Source organism: Primulina eburnea, chromosome 18 (assembly GCF_022965805.1).
Source record: "Primulina eburnea isolate SZY01 chromosome 18, ASM2296580v1, whole genome shotgun sequence".
Taxonomy (NCBI): domain Eukaryota; kingdom Viridiplantae; phylum Streptophyta; class Magnoliopsida; order Lamiales; family Gesneriaceae; genus Primulina; species Primulina eburnea.
Genome location: NC_133118.1, coordinates 10,343,836 through 10,352,022, shown reverse-complemented (window position 1 = coordinate 10,352,022; position 8,187 = coordinate 10,343,836). Strand labels below are relative to the sequence as shown.

The following is an 8,187-nucleotide window of genomic DNA, read 5'->3' as shown; positions in this document are numbered from 1 at the left end:
TAATTCCCCTAACATGTCTTACCTTTCTATAAATACTTAAAATTCCCATTCCTCAAAAGTTCGCATGTAATCCTTAAAATTTTGAAAATTGCAATCTGACCCTTACAGTTCTCCAAATTTATATTTTGGCCCTACAACTCTTCGAAATTTGCATCATTGTCCCCATAAAATTTTCCATCTTTACCTCATTAAACTTTTAGATTTTTGACCTCGAAATTTAATCCCAAAATTTGGTAAATTCGAAAATAGTCCCTTAGAATTTTATTTTTGAACCTAGGCCCTCAAATCATTGCTTATTACAATTAGGTCCTTAAAATTCTCAATTCCTGCAATTCAATCCTTAAATCCAACTATGTAGAGCATGCATCCTAAATAAATTCTCATAATTAATCTTACATTTTCATAGATATTTAAAATCCTCAAATTGTACATTTATAATCCTAAAGATTTTCGTAGTCTTCGAATTGCTAATGCTTATATGAAATCCTAAAAAATTTACTCGACTAGCAACCAAGAACCATCAATAAATTCTTAGAACTTCTACAAGTCCCAAAAAATATTCATAATTTTTTTTTTAAGTTTAACTTATGGCCCATAAGTAGAACATCAGTACAACTAACCCAAAAATTAATATAGTCAGATAATTTTCAACTTCTCTTAAAGCCCAATATTCGAATTCTTAGACATTTCCAATTCCAACGTAACCAACATGCATAATTACATTATTTATTTAAATTTAAATACTGAACAATAAAATAAATCTGAACGTAAAACATTTCATGAAAACACGCTGTCAAATAATTCATGCTTTGAATAAAATACGCAAATGTAAAACTCACAGACCGAAGACGTGACTTCATGAGCTTCTCGTAGTCAGTAGTAGTACAACCCTTTACAGAATCATTGCTCTGATACCAGCTATAACGGCCCGAAAATCCTTACTTAAAAAAATTGCGGAAAATTTTAAAATTTTCTTTTAAATAATTAAAAGTCTCATTCATAGACAAACTGACAAAAATGTTAAATGATTAAAATAGCAGCGGAAGTAAATATTTGCAAAGTAACAATTTAAAATAATTCAACAAGGGGAAAATGTTTGATCATAAAAATAAAATTTGCAAATGCTGAAACTGAGGTCCTCGGGTGCCACTACTGCCGACCCAAGCTAGCTCACTGGTCCCCGCCCTCGGTCCCAACATCATCACTACCTACAACAATCAAGTCTAGTGAGTCTAAAGACTCAACATGCATATATCGTAAATAGCAAGTAAATACTATAATAAAATTTGCATGAGGTAAAATATCATGTCCTGAGCAATTATAATACGTGCATAACTGAACTGAAAATCATAGTAAAAATGTTTGCTCCTTGGAGCCCTGTACTGAAATAGCATGTAATAATTTTCTGGTGAGATTATGGTCTATGCAAGTGGTCCCTGAACTGAACTGAACTGAGCTGACCGATACTGGGGACCGGACCGATACTGGGGATCGGATTTGCGTCTGATCAGACTACTGCCACAGTACTAGGTGAAACAACTGAACTAACCGGTAACTGGTGACCGGACCGATACTGGGTACCGGAATTAATACTGATAGTAAGTGACCACAAGCCATATCGCATAAATCTCAAAATTTGTATTTGCACGTAGTATAATTAAATATGAACAACTTCGATCTTCTTGCATTAAAATCATGTACTTGCGATATTTAAAAATACCTATATGACTTGATTGCAGAGTAAAAGAAGATATAAACATGCCTTGGTTTGTTTTGACTGAAAACAAACAAAATAACGACGCGGCGAGGCGGAGACGGAGTGCTCTTCACTTCCTCACTTAATTCCTTTAAATTAAGCATCCACCATAATTATTACAATAGCATAAAAAAATCGTAAACGTGATGCATGAACTTTAAAAATATTATGATTCGTGCTCGGGGCGCTGCTAGGACAAAAATCTCACCCCGGGTGAAAAATTACCATTTTGCCCCTGGAAACCCAAAAATTACCATTTTACCCCTGGACCTCTAAAATTGACCCGAAGCTTACCAAACTCCTTAAAATATCCCAAAACATTATTAAAATATTCCTAGACGTAACATCGAGTCAAAATCTCAAACTTAATCGGTTCTTTTTAAAACTTGGACCGGGGTCCCGATTTTATCCTGAATCGAACCGAAACTCAACCAAATTTCTCCCAAATTTTTACCATATCATAACAACACTTAAAAGGTCCTAACAACCCCAAAACTAAGCCTCTAAATGCACGGCTAAAATTCCAGAATTTTCCCTTAACTCTCGGCTCTACTTCTCAACTACCCCCCTTTGGTGCACTTCTTTCGCAAAAACTCACCCTCGAGCTACCCCGTCGCTCCAGCAATAAACCAACCTACTGTGGACTCATACCAGACCCCAAGGGACGCCCCTGAACCAGGCCACCCGTCCCATGCACGCCCATAATCGCTAGGAACCCGAATCCGCAGCAAGTTCATTACCGATACTCACTCTCTTCTCTCTCGCCCCGATCACCCCCTTCTCTTGTTTCCAGCATGGCTCAAGCCCTTCCATACCTTTACTCAGACCCACCAGGGTCTGGTCCAGGGCTGGGGAAGGCCTTCGCGCAGCCGAACCACGTGAAAAATGATCGAGCGTCCCCTCTCGCACAAACCACAACAATCTGATTGGCCTCACTTCAAATTCACATGTCTCGACACAGCTGCAGACACCAGCAGCTAAGCCTCTTAAATCATGATCTGTACAGCCCCTTACCACTCTAATACAGTAGCCCTTTGCACAAAAAATCAGAAAACGTGAATTAACATAAAGAATGCATACATGTACAAAAACCGAAAAGGGTCTTTCATGGGATGGCTCAGATCGAATTTCTTATGCATGAATACCAACAGCAATGTATAACACGTATGTGATGCAGAAAAATATGGAATAAAACGTGCCTGGTGATGATCTATATCGAAGAACACACACACGAGCCGGAAGTTCTTTCAAGGGTGAAGAGGGAAACCGATGGGGCCTCAAGCTTGATGGTGAAAATGAGGGTGTCGGCTGCTGAGGGAAGTGTCGGCTGCTAGGGTCATTAGGTTTAGGTTAAATGAGTGATTAGGAGGTTATTATATAGTAAACAAATAGTTAATGGGCCCAACTTTGTTTAATTAAAATATTAAAAGAGAATTAGGCCCAATAGACTTAAAATTGGGTCCATTTAAACCAAACATACTCCCATAAAATATTTCGAGTTGGAAAGATTTTGAAAATAATAGCCGAACTATTAAAAAGTCCCCCGATTCAATAAAACTTACGTATCGTTAAAAATAAAGTCCTGCGGGTAAAAATACCCCAAAAATTCACCTTTTTGAAAATATAGTTAAAAATGCTTTAACTTAATTTATAAAAACAAATCATGTAATAAAATAATTTTCCTGGAAATTCCCCGGTCTCCGATCCTCGCTCGAACGTGAAATGCAACTTAAAATTCTAATGCACGAACTTTTAAAATTTCGTGAAGCAAATCCTATCATGCATGAATTATGCATAAAATGCATAAAAATAATTAAACATAATTTAATGAAATAAACATGCTAAATTACCGCTTCTTAAATAAGTCTTTATTAACTTAACTCAATACTCCATCTCCAGTCCGGCCTCACTAATTTAACTGAAAAGATAACAATTAAAATAATGCGTAAAATAAATAAATTTAAAGAAAAGAATTTAAATACTCATACGATAAAAATCGTTTTTAATTTTTAAATACTAGAATTATGAATGGCTTATACGCAGTCCAATTTACGGGTTCTACATTAATTGACCATTCTTTTTCAATTCAAGTGCCTCAACTTTTCTTGCCAAAGAGGTAAATCTAGCTTGAAGATCATGTTCATCTTTGAGAGTGTACATACCTCCACCAGATGTAGGAGATTGAATCTTGTTTGATGGTTCGATTGTACCTATAGTGTCCCAATTTTGAGCATTTTCAGCTAATGAATCGAGATACTCAATTGTCTCGTTTGGATCTTTATCTTCAAATGTTCCATTACATATAAATTCAACCATTTGCCTATCTTTAGGTGTTAAGCCTTCATAAAATTGAGAAACAACCCTCCAAATTTCAAAACCATGATGTGGACAAAGATTAAGCAATTCTTTGTATCTATCCCGACACTGATAAAAAGTTTCTCCTTGTTTTTGAGTGAAAGTGATTATTTGCCTTTTGAAAGAATTTGTTCTATGCGATGGAAAAAACTTTTTCAAAAATTGTTGTTGTAATTCATCCCAAGTTCGAATGGATCCCGATCTAAGATTTTGTAGCCAAGTTTTAGCTTTTTCTTTTAAAGAAAAAGGAAAAAGCTTAAGTCGAATGGTGTTCATGCTACAATTTAGATCATTATATGTGTTGCACACTTCTTCAAACTCTCGTAAATGCATGTATGGATTTTCAGAATCTAAGCCATGAAATTTGGGTAAAAGTTGGATAATACCAGGCTTAAAATTGAAATGAGATGCATCAGGGGGAAAAACGAGACATGAAGGTGCACTAGTACGTGTAGGATTCATGTGATCTCTAAGTGTTCTTCGTCTATCATGATCATGTTGAGACTGAATTTCATCTTCATTTTCTTGGATGGGTTCTTCCGCCATGTTTTGTAAAAATAAAGGGTTATTTCGAATGAGTCGACCACTAAGTGTATGTGGGGACCCGGACTCTAATCAAGTTCTTAATCATAATTGGGACTAATTAATCAATTAAAAACAGGGTCTAAATTTTTTTTAAAATGCGGAACGTAGTGACGTACAACATATATACATCTCAGTATATAAAATACAATACAAGTCCTGTACTGCATACATTCAACTACATTAAGGTTTAACAACTAATTTCAAGTGTTTCAACCCTATTATACATCATACTCAAAGTCCGGAATCTCCACTCTAATCACGATCTTTCTTCATCTCTTCCACCCTGTACCTGTCCCACCTGTTGTCATGTACACATACAGACAAGACAACAGCCGGATAATTCCGGTGAGAATATAATCCCAGTATAAATCAACGAAACATGCAATCATATAAACAAATATAAAGCATGTAATCAGGTAACAGATATATGTATCAAAATCTGAAACATAATCAATATGAAACTGTCGACAATGCTCGTGACTCCACGACTCTGACTAGACTCAATCCTAGCCTAGGGATCCCGGTTTCTAGACATTGGCATTCCATATCGACCAACAGTAATAGAAAAGACTCAAGTTCTATCCAAGTCGATATAGTATCGATCACCAGTAATAGAGAAGCTCTGTTTCTATCCACATCAGTATAGTACCGATCAACAGTAATAGAAGAAACTCCGATTCTATCCACATCGATATAACATCGATCAACAGTAATAGAATCAAGTTATAATTCTATCAACATCGATACAATACAGATCACCAGTAATAGAAGGAGCTATAATTCTATCCACATCGATAGCCAATTATCCAGTGACAGACGATGGCACTTCCGCCAATACAATATCTCATGACGTCGTGCAATGTGCCCGTGGTGATCCCACCACTATCAGACACTTCTGTCATAAGATTACTCGTCTAATACCTGTTTTCTAAAATCAAGAGAACAAGTATATTAATCAAATCAATGCAATATCAATGCAATAAAGTAAAGTATGTGATTTAGGGAAACTCAAGTCTAAACCGACTCAAGTCGATCTCCCAATACCACATTGACTTATACCTTTCTTTCCTCGGTTTCTGGCTCAGTCACAGTCCAGAACGCACAGCCTGTCTGGCAATGACAATACCAATAATTTCATATCAATATGCCTTTCAAATCAATAACAATCTGATCAATCTTGATTTAATTAAAAATCAACGGCATAACGTTACAATCTCAGTATCTCTGTCAATACCAAATCAACAGACATCAATTACAAATCATAACTCATATCAATTACAATCTGTAATTCATTCATAATCCAAATCTGTTCGGTATAATTCAATATACCCTAAAATTTCATAACAATCCCATAATCCGTCTGTTTCTCAATCTGACTTCGATTCTATGATGTCTAACATGTCAAGAACATCATATATGAATCCTATTCAATTCTGACAATAGCATAATTTCAAAGCATGTCAAAACGTAGCAAAACTTACGTCAGGTTGTAGTCTACGTCGATAGGATTGCAGTACTGAAGTCAGATTACAATTCAGACGGACGGATTTCTCAGAAAAGGCGTAAGGATTTTAAACTCATATACCAGAACCCTTTTTCCGATTCTTTCTTTTCTTTTCCCCTAAACCAACGTATATATGTATATATATACACTAGTTGCTCGGTTAATGATACGCGTCACATTTTCATGAATTTGGGTCGGCGCTCGGGCGGTAATAAACTACCGCTCGAGCGCGGCATCTTCTGTCCAATTCTTCCGGATTACACATTTGGTGCTCGGGCGGTCACAAACTACCGCCCGGGCGCCACTTCTTCTGCCCGACGCATGTGCTTATTGAACATTGGTGCTCGGGCGGTCATTTTCTACCGCTCGGGCGCCAATTGTTCTGTCCAAAAATGCACCCTTCATATGATTTGGCCAATCTGGTCTCGTAATAGCCCGGTTATAATTATATCTATTCATAATCAATAATCATATCAGATTACGATAATTAATTTCTCGGGCATTACATTTCTCCCCCCCTAAGATACGATTTCGTCCTCGAAATCATAGGCATTTCATTCGTATCAATAAGGAGTATATACACATAACTGTATAAGAAATGTAATAGGGATTTACATCAGTAAAATAATGCTGGGAATTCCTGTCTCATGTCAGATTCAGTCTCCCAAGTAGCTTCTTCAACCCCATGACGAGTCCATTGTACTTTCACAAGAGGAATCGTCTTTGTTCTGAGCTGTTTTTCTTTACGATCGATAATCCGAATCGGTTTCTCGACATAACTCAATGTCTCATCTAGCTCGGTCTCGTCTGGTTGAATAATATGTGAATCATCAGGGAGATATTTCCGTAGCATTGATACATGAAAGACATCATGTATTCCCGATAATGAAGGCAGCAAGGCAAGTCGATAGGCACGATCTCCTATCTTTTCTAGAATTTCATAAGGACCTACATATCTTGGAGACAATTTCCCTTTCTTGCCAAATCGGACCACACCCCTGAAAGGAGAAATCTTCGGGAACACTCGGTCTCCTGCCTCAAATACCAACGGTCGCCGTCTGAGGTTGGCATATTTGGCTTGTCGGTCCTGAGCTGCCTTCATTTTCTTCTGAATCAACTTAACTTTATCGGTCATATCTCTGATCATATCAGGTCCAATCTCAGAAACTTCAGAGATATCATCCCAATAAATAGGGGATCTGCATTTCTTTCCATACAACGCTTCAAATGGGGCCATCTCAATACTCGTTTAATAGCTGTTGTTGTACGAAAACTCACAAAGTGGCAATGCATCTTGCCAATTAGTGCTGAAATCAAGCACTATAGATCTTAGCATATCCTCCAGTGTCTGGATAGTCCGCTCTGACTGTCCATCGGTCTGTGGATGATACGCGGTACTCAGATGTAACTTCGTACCAAGAGCTTGCTGCAAACTCTGCCAGAAGTGCGAAGTAAACCGAGGATCACGGTCCGAAACAATCGACTTCGGCACTCCATGCAGTCTAACAACTTCTTTGACATAAATATCGATCATCTAATCGTATCTATATGTCATTTTATATGGAATAAAACATGCAGATTTGGTTAATCGATCAATCACGACCCAAATCGCATCACAACCTCTGAAGGATCTCGGAAATTGTGTCACAAAATCCATGGAAATGTAATCCCATTTCCATTCAGGAATGGACAAACTCTGTAGCAGTCCTCCAGGTTTCTTTCTCTCAGCTTTCACCTGTTGGCAATTCAGACACTTGGCTAAAAATTCAGTAACATCAGATTTCATTTGTTTCCACCAATACTGTGTCTTCAGATTGTTATACATTTTCCTGCCACCAGGATGAACGCTAAATCGGCTGTTGTGCGCTTCTGTCAGTATTCGCTGTCTCAAATCCGAAACATTCGGCACAACCAGACGATTATTCACATACAAAATGCCATTTTTCACCTGATATTCCTATCGATGTCCCGCTTTAACCATGGCCAT

General features: G+C 37.4%; 1 long non-coding RNA gene across 1 annotated transcript; it reads right to left on the bottom strand.

Annotated features, from left to right (window-relative positions):
* Positions 1-1,009: 1,009 nt before the first annotated feature.
* LOC140820091 (uncharacterized) lies at positions 1,010-1,858 on the bottom strand. Its single transcript, XR_012115345.1, has 2 exons — positions 1,759-1,858; positions 1,010-1,204 (listed from the first exon to the last, which is right to left on the bottom strand). It is a non-coding gene; the product is annotated as an uncharacterized lncRNA (long non-coding RNA).
* Positions 1,859-8,187: the final 6,329 nt, after the last annotated feature.